At 40.1% G+C, this 14,035-nt stretch overlaps 1 pseudogene; it reads left to right on the top strand.

Annotated features, from left to right (window-relative positions):
• Nucleotides 1-9,212: 9,212 nt before the first annotated feature.
• LOC116811048 (mediator of RNA polymerase II transcription subunit 28-like) lies at nt 9,213-13,707 on the top strand (annotated as a pseudogene).
• Nucleotides 13,708-14,035: the final 328 nt, after the last annotated feature.

Below are 14,035 nucleotides of genomic sequence, written 5' to 3'. Positions count from 1 at the left end.
TCCGGGGACTGTTGTGGGGTGGGGGGAGGGGGGAGGGACAGCATTAGGAGATACACCTAATGCTAAATGACGAGTTAATGGGTGCAGGAAATCAACATGGCACGTGGATACATATGTAACAAACCTGCACATTGTGCACATGTACCCTAAAACCCTAAAGTATAATAAAAAAAAAAAGCCCCCATTTGACAACATACTCAGTAGTGAAAGACTGAAAGCTTTTTCTCCACAAGAATAGAAGTGACACAAAGATACCCACTTTCACCAATTCTATTCAACATAGTACTGGAAGTTTTAGCCAGAGAAATTTAACAAGAAAACCAAGAAGAAAAAAGCATTCAAATTTTAGAGGAAGAAGTAAAATTATCTGTTTGTAGACAATATAATCTCATATGTAGAAAACCCTAAAGATTTCACATGCACACATGAAACTCTGTTAGAACTATTATAGGAGGTGGTTCACACTTGTAATCCCAGCACTTTGGAAGGTCAAGGTGGGTAAATTGCTTGAGCCCAGGAGTTTGAAACCAGCCTGGGCAACGTGGCAATATCCCATCTCCACAAAAATATAAAAAATTAGCTGGGCATGGTGGCATGTTCCTGTATTCCCAGCTGCTTGGCAGGCTGAGGCAGGAGGATCACCTGAGCCTGGAGGTCGAAGCTGCAGTGAGCTGTGATCATGCCACTGCCCTCCAGCCTGGGTGACAGAGCTAGAGCCTGTCTTAAAAAAAAAAAAGGAACAGGCCAGGTGCGGTGGCTCACACTTGTAATCCCAGCACTTTGGGAGGCTGAGGCAGGCGGATCATGAGGTCAGGAGACTGAGACCATGGTGAAACCCCGTCTCTACTAAAAATAAAAAAAAAATTAGCCGGATGTGGTGGCAGGCACCTGTAGTCCCAGCTACTCAGAGAGGCTGAGGCAGGAGAATGGCGTGAACCTGGGAGGCGGAGTTTGCAGTAAGCAGAGATCATGCCACTGCATTCCAACCTGGGCGACAGAGTGAGACTCCATCTCAAAAAAAAAAAAAAAGTAACTAATATAAAATAATTCAGCACAGTTGCAGGATACAAAACCAACACACAAAAATCAGTTGTATTTCTTCACATAAACAATGAAAAATCTGAAAAGAAAGAAAATTAAGAAAACAATTCCATCTACGATAGAATCAAGAAGAGCAAAATACTTAGGAATAAATGTAACAAAAAAGGCAAGAGACTTCTACATCAAAAAACTGCAAAATATTGCTGAAAGAAATTAAAGACACACGTAATGAAAAGATATCCCTTGTTCATGGATTGGAAGACTTAATAATGTTAAGATGTCAATGCTACTCAAAGTGATCTACAGATTCAGTACAATCCTTATCAAAATACCAATGATTTTTTTTTACAGAAATAGAAAAATCTATTCTATAATTCATATAAAATCTCAAGGAGCCATGAACAGTCAAAATAATCTTGGAAAAGAACAACGAAGTTTAAGGCCTTACACTTCCTGATTTCAAAACTTACAACAAAATTACAGAAATCAAAACTGTGGGGTATTGCCATAAAGACAGACATATAGATCAACAAAATAGAATAGAGAGCCCTCAAATAAGCTTATATATAATCAAATGCTTTTTGCCAATGCTGCCATGACCATTTGAAGGGGGAAAGAATAGTCTTCATTCTTTTCCATATGCATATACAGTTTTCCCAACAGTTTGTTGAAAAGACAGTTGGGAAAACTGTATATGCATATGGAAAAGAATGAAGTTAGAATTTTGCCTTATACCAGTCACAAAAATTAACTCAAAATGTATCAAAGACCCAAACATTAGAGCTAAAACTGAAGTCTTCTAAAGTCTTAAAATAAAATGTAGGGGAATACCTTCAATGACATTGGATTTGGCAATGATTTCTTGAATATGACACCAAAAGCAGAGGCAACAACAAAAAAAATAAACTGAATTATATTAAGATTAAAAACATATGTGCACTAAAGGGCACTATCAACAGAATGAAAAGGCAACCCATGAAATGAGAGAAGATTTGCAAATAATATATATGATAAAGGGTTAATGTCCAGAAGATATTAAAAAACTATATCTAAAGAACAAAAAAATCAAACAACCCAATTTAAAACTAGGGAAATGAATTGAATAGATATTTCTCCAAAGAAGACATAGGAATACAAAAAGCACTTGAAGATATTCCCAACATCAGTAATTATAAGAGAAATCCAAATCAAAACCACAACAAAATACCACCTCACACCCATTAGAAAGGCTACTGTTAAAAAATCAAATAACAAGTGTTGTTGAGGATGTAGAGAAATTGGAACTCTTGTCCATTATTGGTGGGAATGTAAAATGGTGCAGCCACTAGAGAAAACAGTATGGTGGTTCCTTAAGAAATTAAAAAATAGAATTACCATATGATCCAGCAATTCATCTCCTGGATATACATCCAAAAGAATCGAAAGCAAATGGTGAGTTTCATGTTTTATAGATATTTTTGAAAAATATTATTTTTTTTTAACTTTTATTTTTGGTCCAGGGAAACGTGCAGATTTGCTATATAAGTACATTGGGTGTCACGGGGGTTTGGTGCACAAATTACTTTGTCACCCAGGTAATAAGCATAGTATCTAGCAGGTAGTTTTTCAATCCCCACCCTCCTCTCACTATCCACTCTCAAGTAGGCCCCAGTGTCTGTTGTTCCCTTCTTTATGCCCATGTGTACTCAGTGTTTAGCTCCCGCTTATAAGCAAGAACATTCAGTATTTGGTTTTCTCTTCCTTAATTAGTTCACTTAGGATAATGGCCTCCAGATCCATCCATGTGCTGCAAAGTACATGATATCATTCTTTTTCAGGGCTGTGCATTTGAGAGGAAGATGAATTCTGCTATTGTTTCAAATAATTTCTTGATTTCTGTCTTAATTTAATTGTTTGCTCAAAAGTCATTCAGGAGCAGGTTCCTTAATTTCCAAATATTTATATGGTTTTGAGCAATCTTCTTACAATTGATTTCTATTTTTATTGCACTGTGGTCTGAGAGTGTGGTTGGTATGATTTCAGTTTTTTGCATTTGCTGAGCATTGTTTCATAACTGATTGTGTGGTTGATTTTAGAGTATGTGCCACATACAGATGAGATGAATGTATATTCTGAGGTTTTAGAATGGAGAGTTCTGAAGATGTCTGTTAGGTCTATTTGGTTAAGTGTTGAGTTCAGGTCCCAAATATCTTCATTAGTTTTCTGCCTCAATGATCTGTCTAATATGGCCAGTGGGGCATTGAAATTGCCCACTCTTATGACGTGGTTATCTGAGTCTCTTCAGAGGTCTCTAAGAACTCACTTTATGAATCTGGGTGCTTCTGTGATGGGTGCATATATATCTAGGATAGTTAGGTCTTCATGTTGAATTGAACCCTTCACCATTACATAATGCACTTCTTTGTCTTTTTTGATAATTGTTGCTTTAAAGTCTGTTTTGTGTGAAATTGGAACAGCAACCCCTCCTTTTTTCTGTTTTCCATTTGCTTGGTAGATGTTTCTCCATTCCTTTACTTTGAGCTTATGGGTGTCATTGCATGTGAGATGGGTCTCTTGAAGACAGCCTACAGTTGGGTCTTGCCCCTTTATTCAACTTGCCACTCTGCCTTTTAACTGGGGCATTTAGCCCATTTATATTCAAAATTAATACAGATATATGTGGATTTGTTCCTGTCATACTGTTGTTAACAGGTTATTGTGCAGACTTGTTTGTGTGGTTGCTTAATAGTGTCAATGGTCTATGTACTTAAGTGCATTTTTGTGGTGGCTGGTAATGGTCTCTCCTTTCCATAGTTAGCATTCCCTTCAGGACCTCTCTTATAAGGCAGGTCTGGTGGTAACAAATTCCTTCAGTATTTGCTCGTCTGAAAAGGATCTTATTTCTCCTTTATGAAGCTTATTTTGGCTGGATATAAACTTCTTGGTTGGAATTTCTTTTCTTTAAGAATGCTGAATATAGGCCCTCAGTCTCTTCTGGTGTGTAGGGTTTCTTCTACTTCTTTTTTTTTGAGACGGAGTTTCACTCTTGTTGCCCAGGCTGGAGTGCAATGGTGCAATCTCAGCTCACTGCAACCTCTGCCTCCCAGGTTCAAGCAATTCTCCTGCCTCAGCCTCCCGAGTAGCTGGGATTACAGGCATGTGCCTCCATGCCTGGCTAATTTTGTAGTTTTAGTAGAGACAGGGTTTCTCCATGTTGGTCAGGCTGGTCTCAAAATCCCGACCTCAGGTGATCCACCCACCTCAGCCTCCCAAAGTGTTGGGATTACAGGCGTAAATCACCGCACCCAGCAGCTTGTAGAGTTTCTGCTGAGAGGTCTGCTGTTAGCCCAATACAGTTCCCTTTTTAGGTAGCCTGTCCCTTCTCTCTAGCTGCCTTTAATATTTTTTCTTTCATGTCATCTTTGGAGAATATGTTTTCCAAGTTGCTTCCTCTCCCTCTCTTTCAGGGATGTCAATGAGTCACAGGTTTGGTCTCTCTGCATAATCTCATATTTCTCTGAGGTTTTGTTCATTCTTTATTATTATATTTCCTAATTTTTGTCTGACTGAGTTAATTCAGAGAACTGGTCTTTGGGCTCCGAGATTCTTTCCTCAGCTTGGTCTACTCTGCTGTTAACTCTTGGAATTGTATCATGAAATTTCTGAAGTAAGTTTTTTGGCTCTATCAAATCAATTTGGTTCTTTCTTAAAATGGCCATTTCATCTTTCAGCTCCTGTATTGTTTTATTGTATTCCTTAGATTCCTTGGGCTGGGTTTCAACTTTCTGCTGAATGTTGGTGATCTTCCTTCCTTTTTAATATTCTGAATTCTGTCTGTCATTTCAATCATTTCAGCCTGGTTAAGAACCATTGCTGGGGGGCTAGTGTGGTCATTTGAAGGTAAGAAGACACTCTGGATTTTTGAGCTGCCAGAGTTCTTTTGGTGGTTCTTTCTCAACTGTGTGGGCTGATGTTCCTTCAGTCTCTGAAATTGCTGTCCTTTGGATGGGGTTTTTTGCTTTTATCTTCTTTGATGTCCTTGGGGATTTTATTGTGGTATAAGGTGGGTTCAGCTAACTGACTTCATTTCTAGAAGATTTAGGAGGCCAAGTCTCAGATCAGCACCCCTTATCTGCATGCTCTAACTCTAGGGGTCCGGTTTGAGGCCCTTGGCTTTGTTCTCTAGCCCCTTGAGGTTAGGAACCTGCTGTGCCAGAGGGGCCAAGGTGTTCCTGGTCCACTGGCCATAACACTGTAGGTGGTGCCAGCCAAAGCACTTTGTCTGGGTGGTGGCAGCAGGATCCATGCTCGCTTGTGTGTGCCAGTAGCTATGGTAGCATGGTAGGGTTCATGCACTTCAGCTGGTGCAGGGCACTGGGGAGAGCAGGGCATTGTTCTTGCACACACTTGCTGTAGCAGTAGCAGCAGCAGGGGTGGGGTGCTGGTGGGAGTGGGGTTGCTGGCATCTGTGTGGGTGTTCACATGGGTGGCAGCTGTGGCATGATCAGGGTGGGGTTGCCAGTGTTTGCGTGTGCATTTGTGCTGGCAGTGATGGTTTGGTGGGGTGCCTGTGTGTCAGCAGGCAGGGGGACATTGTGGTGTGCTTGCACTGGCAGTGGTGGTGCAGAGAGGTACATGCTGGCAAAGTGGTGGCGGGAGGCCATGGGTGAGTGCGTGCTGGCAAAGCGCTAAGGGCAGGCCAAGGTGCAGGGATCCTGTGTGTGGGCTGGTACGTGTCAGTGGGGGCTGGTCTGCTGGTGTTCTCCAATGGTCAGTCATGGTCTTCCAGCAAAGAAGCTAGGATGAGGGCCCCTGGGAAGCACTCTGGTTGGGCATGTGGCTGCAAGTGGGTGTGGCCAGACTGGGGTCCCAGGAGAGGCCAGCAGACAGTGGGGCACTCAGATGGGACTGGCCTTGTCCCACAGGCAAGACCGCCCAGCTCTGCCCAGGTCTGGCAGTCACCCTAAGGCTAAAGTCACCTAGAGGAGCACAGAGAAACTTGGGGGAGGGGTGTTCCTGGTCATGCTCCGCTGCAGATGTTCTTGCACCAAATGCTCTGGGCTCCACTCAGGCTGGAGTCCTGCCCCTGCCACCTCTCTAAGCAGCTCTTCCTGTGAGCTCAAGAGTCCGTGTGTCTTTTGGGGTTTTCTGCTGCTAGAATTCCAGAAGTCGTCCATGGCAAAAGCAAGCCATTTCCCACCTGTTCAACTCATCCCTTCCCCAGGGGTCATTGGGACCCAGGAAGGAATTCTGGTACTTAGCAGCAATGTGCAGCCTTCCCAGCTTCCTCCCCCTTCAGGCCAACATCTGCGAACTTCTGTCCACTCTCAATGCCTTCCCTCTGAATATCTGCTCAGCGTGTGTGTCAGTGTTCCTGATGTCCTGGTCTCTCGCTGGGAGATGTTCTTCCTGGCTGTGTCTAGTTGACCATCTTGGCTCCTCCTTCCTATATTTTATCACAATAAAAAAACTCATCAATAATTTCACGTTATTGTTTAGGACTCAAAATATTGGGCAGGAGGATTATATTATTACTGATATAGTTTAGACTTACTGGCTCATGGCAATAATAAAAATAGGATTGTTGTAGTTGATTTTATTGTTGTTGTATTCTCAACAGACAATACACTCCATTACTGCTTGCATCCAGATCATATTGCTTTCCACCACCCAACCCTCCGTACACCACTACTGTTCAGTAGTCATTTATTGATGAAAGAAGGCATCCTGAAGGTACATTAAAATATGACTCCCCATGGATGAGGGATTCTCAACTATTATATTTGAGAAGTTACCCTTTTATTTTCTAAATTCGTCCAACAAAGTCCTTTGGTCAAGGATTCTTTGTGCCTCTGAAATACCTTGTGTGAATAGACAAGGCCCCTTCTCTTGTGGAGTCTGCATGCCTTGTATACGGGAGAGGCAAAGTTTTTAGATCACCAGACTAGTAATAGAGCAGGGAGTAAAGGGGGATGAAGAAATTTATGGAAACTCTTGAGGAGGAACCATGCTGGTGGTCTCCTCCTACATCCCTTTACATTTAGAAGAGTCATAGATAGTCAGTCATGAATATCCATCAGATACCATTCTATCTTTGGTAGAGTTGAGAGATGGATAGATTTATCACAAAGTAGTAGATCAGGGTCCTTCCTCTTATTTTTACAGGTTTCAAATAGATACTAATGCACTGAATTCAAATCAAAGCTCCATATTCCCCCCACATCACTGATGTATTAATATGTCTGTTTATCGTATTAGCATTTACAGCCTGTTAATCTTTTTTGTGGGTTGCATTAGCAAACAGACCCATGTCAAAACCAGAATGAACAGTGGCTTCCCATCTCACTCACAGTAAAAGCATGTAAGGCCCTATACCATCTGCACCCCTTTCCACCAAAACAAAGCTTACACACATGCACACATACACACACACACAATACAACTCTTTCCCTTCAACTCTCTCCCTCTCTTACTTCTGCTCTTACTAGGTACATTGCCTAATCTGCTGTTGCTTGAACTTGCCAGGCATAACCTTGCCTCAGGGCCTTTGCACTAACTGTTCCCTCTGACTAGAACATTCTTCTTCCAGATATCTAAATGGATCACTTCTTCACATTTTTGCTGAAATGTCACCTCAATGAGGTCAATTCATCAAAGTTAAAGCTCCTCTCCCCGCCCCACATACACAATTTCTACTCTCTTCCCTGCTGAATTTATCTCCACAGCATGTATCATCATCTAATAAAGTATTTTTCTCCCCTTACTACTATGTAAGCTGCACGAAGGCAGGAATTTTTGTCTATTTTGTTTACTGCCATATCCCTAGCATAGAGAACATACCTGACCAAAAAAAAGGGTACTCATTAAATATCTGTTGAATGAATAAATAGATAGGAAAAGAAAAGGAAAAAATAAAAGAAGAAAAGAGAAGAAAAAAACACTTCAGAAGATATTCCAGATTCAAGAAGATACAGACAAATAGTGGTCAACACATCAGTTTTCTTCCTGCTCTCATTTTTGCTTCCTCTGATGGGCTAGGTAAGGAAGATAAGAATAAATAAGACATTTGTAAGAGCACTTAAAAATTCCAAAGAGCTATTTTTTTTTTTAAATGGAGTCTCACTTTGTCGCCCAGGCTGGAGTGCAGTGGCACAATCTCGGCTCACTGCAGCCTCTGCATCCCAGGTTCAAGCCATTCTCCTGCCTCAGCCTCCTGAGTAGCTGGGATTACAGGTGCACAACATCATGTCTGGCTAATTTTTGTATTTTTAGTAGAGACGGGGTTTCATCATATTGGCCAGGCTGGTCTCAAACTCCTGACCCTAAGTGATCTGCCCTCCTCGTTCTCCCAAAGTGCTGGGATTACAGGCATGAGCCACTGCACCCAGTCCAAAGTCCTTTTATATACAATGTCTGGTTTGATCAAAATGTTGGACTACATTCCTGGAGACGAGGTCTACTGGTAGAATGTGACAATTTTATGGTTGCATTTTAGTTCTCATTTAAACGACTTACATTCCTGCAAGAAACAGCCCATTTACTTATCAGAGAGACAAGACTTTCCACTTATTTTGTCTTAAGGAATCTGCGTTCCTCACTGTTTTCTATTTAGTCCTGCCTTTATGCCTTTACTCGTGCTGTTCCTCTCATAAGAAAGGCTTTCCCCGTCTATCTATCTAAATGCTATGCATTCTTCACGGTCCATGTTGACAGGGTGGATGAGGAGCAACATACTAGTATGCATTAATAAATGAATTCTATTATTCTTCGATTACAAATTTCACCTGCATAACCTGCTTCTTGTAATGTGAAGAGAACTTTTAAATATAGCATTCACTGGGAGGGAAATGCTTTGTCAGCTGTTTTCTCAATGCCCAGTGGTTTCACCATGAACCATTCCTGGCACATGGTGGGTACTCAATTAATATTTGATACTTGAATAAGCAAATGATTCTGAGTCTCTGTATAGTCAGAATTCAGCTTAATTATGCCTTGAACCATTAAGAAATGAAACTGCATCAGAGCTCACACACTGAGTTAGAAAGCCAGCACAATTCTATGACAAGGCATATTTTCATATTCCCACATCCTCTCAACATACAGCCTCCTAATTGCCTTCTGCACTACCCCACGGTATGCACATAATGCCATGCAATGGGCTTGCTTTGTGCAGATCTCCTTTATGCGTAACCATGGCAATGCTGTCTACTTCATACTTGAAGTGTCTGGAGGACTATGGCTGTGAATGTTAACTCACTGTATGATGACTTAATGACTTGCTTTGCATGCAGAAGGGCCCAGTACATTTTGGATTTTTTAACCCATCATAATCAGAACACTTCCTCTGTTTCTTCCATGAAGTAAAACACCTATTTACCAAATAGGCTAGAATAAAAATTCTAGACTCCCCAAACTGACGTATGAAGACAATGTCTGGCTCTAAAATCTGAGGATAAAAGACTCAGGGATTGTCCTCAGAGCTTCTATTATCATCTGATATCTAGACATTGGCAGTGGAATTCCTGTCACCATTTTGCACAGAAAGAATCATGTTATGGCAATGCTAAAAGTACAGAGGATACAAATGTAGTGCACCCTGTACATTTTGTCTCTCACAGGTTCTAGCTATGACATGGTGTGGCCAAGTTCTCCATGCAAGAAGGCATATTTCCCTCCAGGGTTTGCATTTATTTTTCGTGTGAATATTTGGATGCTTCCAGAATCCCACCCATATGCCACTAATCTGATCGATTTTAAGCCAACTCTTCCTTTAATGTTAATTGGAAATAGAAAGTATGCCGAAATACCAAATAAGGCAAGCCATCTTTTAAAACACACACACACACACACACACACACACACACACACACACACTTCCATATTCTGACAAACTATACAAGATTTTGAAATCAAACCCACATCTCACTTTTGATCTGTTCATGATTATGTCATTATGTAAACACTTTGTGAGAAATTCATAGATAGTTTTTGTTAAAAATAACTCAAATTTCAATTGCATTTTAATTAGTTTCTTTATAAACCTATTGCAGGTAAATTTTCATAGAAGTTTTTATAATTTCCTTTAGGAAGAATATACAGAATGTGGAAGTAGTCTAAAACTCAGATCAAGAACAAAACTGGTATGTTTTAGATTAACTTTAAAAAGTAATAAAAAGAAGTCCAAGTTAGGGAAAGTTGATACATTATTCTAAACTTATAGCATCTTCAAAGAAAGGCGAAATACAATTTGGTTCATTGTTGTGTCAGTCTTAATTTTTACTTGGAATATAGCTTATGTGTTGCAATTTCAGCACTATATAGAATCTAAATTCTTCACGGCAGAATTTCTTTTATTAACTATATAACTTACCTTCTTTAAAACATTGTGTATATTTATGATTCTTTGTATATATGGTTCTAGAAATGGTGATTCATACTTTAAAATTTTTCTTAATTTTGTTTCTTATTCAGTGAGAACATTGAAAAGAATAATAATATGGCTTATCGTGTTTGGCTTCTAAAATAAAGATTTTCACTGACAAAGACATTCTAGCCCACAGCTGGGTTACCAAAACAAACAAATAAGAAGCACAAATAGGTAACTTATTCACTGCTTTAAAAATAAATGATTTTCCATTATAAGATGAAGTGTCAAAAAATAATGAGGGGATAACATCAGTGAAAATGTTGGAGTAAGGAACTCTGAAATTTTGCTTCTCCATAAAAGCAATGTGAAAACCAACCAAAATTGTTAAAATCAACTTTTTCAGTACTCTGGAAACTAACCAATGGCTTTAGCCACATGGGAAGTGTTTAGTCAAGAAAAACAGCTGCATCTCAATAAAAACACTAGTCCTATCTTCTGTTTCCATGCTCCACACCACCATGAAAAGTAACAGCCTGCCTTCCCAGTACTAGAGAAAGTAGAGCAGAGCTAGAGATCTTTCAAAGCTTCACTCAAAAATAGGAGTCACTACCAAATGGCTCCTTGGAAGATACTGCTTGAAAAGCTTGTCATTATTAGAGCTCACTGAAACTCTCCTAATGCTAAACATTTCTACCCAGATGGTGGAGGGGCATTTCTCAAATGTTTTAACATCACAGTTGCCTGAAGTGATGGATAGCAGTTAAGGCAAACAATAAACTAGCCAGGAAGCTTAAAAGAAAAAGCTGAGGAATGAGATGCTTGTAGGGGTTTTGAAAAGTTTCAACATATTCTTGGGAATCTAAAAGGTCACAAATGTGTGTAGGGCTTTTCAGAAGCTCAGGAGAGACAATGACTGTAATCGTTCATCTCTGACTGAACATAAGGCTCTGCACAAGCAGGAAGTGAAGGCTAAAACAGAGTTGTAAACTGATTGGTAGAGTGTTGAAGGCATGCCCCAACACACACACATACGGGGCCCTTATGACTGGAAGACTTGAAGACTTCTTGGTTCTAGGCATTTAAGAAAAATGCTGTCTAACCATGATCTGACCACTAAGCTAAGTAAGTGGAGACTTTAGTGGCCACAAATGCAAAGATAAAGAATTTACAACATTACTTCATAAGTAATTAAACAGCTACTTAAAGCAGCAACAAGAAACCCTGGGAGGGTAAGGGACTGATTTTCAGAGTTGTCACATTGTATTCTTTGAAATGTCCAGTTTTCAACAAAAGAATTAGAAGATGTGCAAAGAAACAAGGAAGTATGGCCCACACACAGGAAAATAAGCAACCAATAGAAGCTGTCACTGAGGAAATCCAGACATTGGACTTACTAGGTAGACTTCAAAATGGCTATTTTAAATATTTTCAAAGAGCCAAAGGAAAACATGCCTGAAGAACTAAAGGAAAATATGAGAAAATTGTCTCACCAAATAGAAAATAAAAAGAGACAGGAATAATAAAAAGAAACCAAATAGAAATTCTGGAGCTTAAAAATTACAATAACTGACAGGAAATAATCACTAGAGGAACTAATAGCAGATTTGAACAGGCAGAAGAAACAATCAAAGAACATAAAGTGCGATTACATTATCCTTAGCAAACTAATGCAGAAACAGAAAACCAAATACTGCGTGTTCTCACTGATAAGTGGAAACTGAATGATGAGAACACATGGACACATGGGGAGAACACCACAAAACGGGGCCTGTTGGAGGGTGGGGAATGGGGGTAGGGAGAGCATCAGGAAGAACAGCTAATGGATGCTGGGCTTAATACCTGGGTGATGGGCTGATCTGTGCATCAAACCACCATGGCACATGTTTCCCTATGTAACAAACCAGCACATCCTGCACATGTACCCTGGAACTTAAAATAAAAGTTGAGAATTAAAAAAAGAAAGAGAGAGATCAATGAAAATTATCCATTCTGAGGTATAGTGATAAAAAAAAAAAGAATGAAGAAAAACGAGCAGAGTCTCAGAGACCTGCTCTGTGATGTGGGATACCATGAAGCACAGCAATATATGCATAATGGGAGGGCCAGGAGGAAAGAAAAAAGAGAAAGAAATAGAAACATATTTGAATAAATAATGGCCCCAAGCTTTTCAAATTGGTTTTAAAACATTAATCTGTGCATCCAAGAAGCCAACAAACTTCAAGTAGAATAAGCTCAAAGAGACCCACACCTACAAACATTATAATTAAACTATTGAAAGCCAGAGAAAAGAGAGAATCTTGAAAGGAGCAAGAGAGCAACCACTCATCACATACAAGTGATCCTCAGTAAGATGAACTCATCAGAAACCACAGAGGCCACAAAACACTGGGCTGACATAATCAAAGCACTGAAAGAAAAATTATAAACCAAAATTCCTATTTGTAGCAAAACCATAATTAAAAAACGTAGGAGTAATTAAGACAGTCCTAGATAAATAAAAACTGAGAGTTTGCCACTAGCAAACCTGCACTAAAGAAACACTGGCCGGGCACGTGGCTCACTCTTGTAATCTCAGCACTTTGGGTGGCTGAAGTGGGAGGATCGCTTAAGCTCAAGAGTTAGAGACCAGCTTGGGCAACACAGTGAGACCTCATCTCAAAAAAAAAAAAAAAAGAAGAAGAAGAAATGCTAAAGGAACTTCTGAAAGGACACTAGACAATACCTAGAATTTATACCTAATTTACTTGAGGAAATAAAGACCCTGTCATTCCAGACAGGCGGCTCCACTAGGTAGTATGTTCTCTGGGCAGCCACCAGGGGCCCGACCACCCCTGACAGGCCTCCTAGGCTAGGCTTCACTTCTCAGGTGCTCCAAGCCCTTCTAATAGTACTTTGGCGGATGACTTGGAGTCATCTTTCAAGGCTTGCTTTGTTTCTCTGATGAGTCAGGACTATGTCAATGGCACTGATCAGGAAGAAATTCGAACTGGTGCTAATTAGTGTATCCAGAAGTTTCTGGATACTGCAAGAGAGACAATGTTTGCTTTGTTTTGTTTTGTTTTGTTTTTCCTAAAAAAAGATTGCAATTATCTGTCCGGAAACCAGAGCAAGTTATCAAAGAGGATATCTCAGAACTATGGAATGAATTACAGCATTAAGATGCACTGGTCCAGAAGCATTTGACAAAGCTGAGGCATTGGCAGCAGGTGCTAAAGGACATCAACATGCAGCACAAAAAGCCAGCCGACATCCCTCAGGGCTCTTTGGCCTACCTTGAGCAGGCATCTGCCAATATCCCTCCACCTCTGAAGTCAACCTGAGCAAAGGGCAAAGGCTGTCAGCCTGAGAGAGGGCTGGTGTGCAAGGTTTGCCACACATCCCTTCTTGTGGACTTGGCATTTGGGAAGAAGTCTTTGCCAGAGAAGGAGTTGATGTTAGTTTTCTGCTCCCACCAAAAATTTTTCCACTATTGTTACAAGCTGTTAATTTCTTGAGCACTCTATAAAATGTCTATAGCTTGGGTAAACCAAGTAAATTCCTTTTTTGTCTAGCAAAGTTTAGAGTGTTAGTGTGATGATACCGATTCATTTTTATGGTTGTTGTGCTTATTTTTAAATTTTTGTATGACTTATCATCTTTTCATGTGTG

This window comes from Hylobates moloch, unplaced genomic scaffold (assembly GCF_009828535.3).
Source record: "Hylobates moloch isolate HMO894 unplaced genomic scaffold, HMol_V3 SCAFFOLD_7, whole genome shotgun sequence".
Lineage (NCBI taxonomy): Eukaryota > Metazoa > Chordata > Mammalia > Primates > Hylobatidae > Hylobates > Hylobates moloch.
This window is presented reverse-complemented; position numbering and strand designations above follow the sequence as displayed.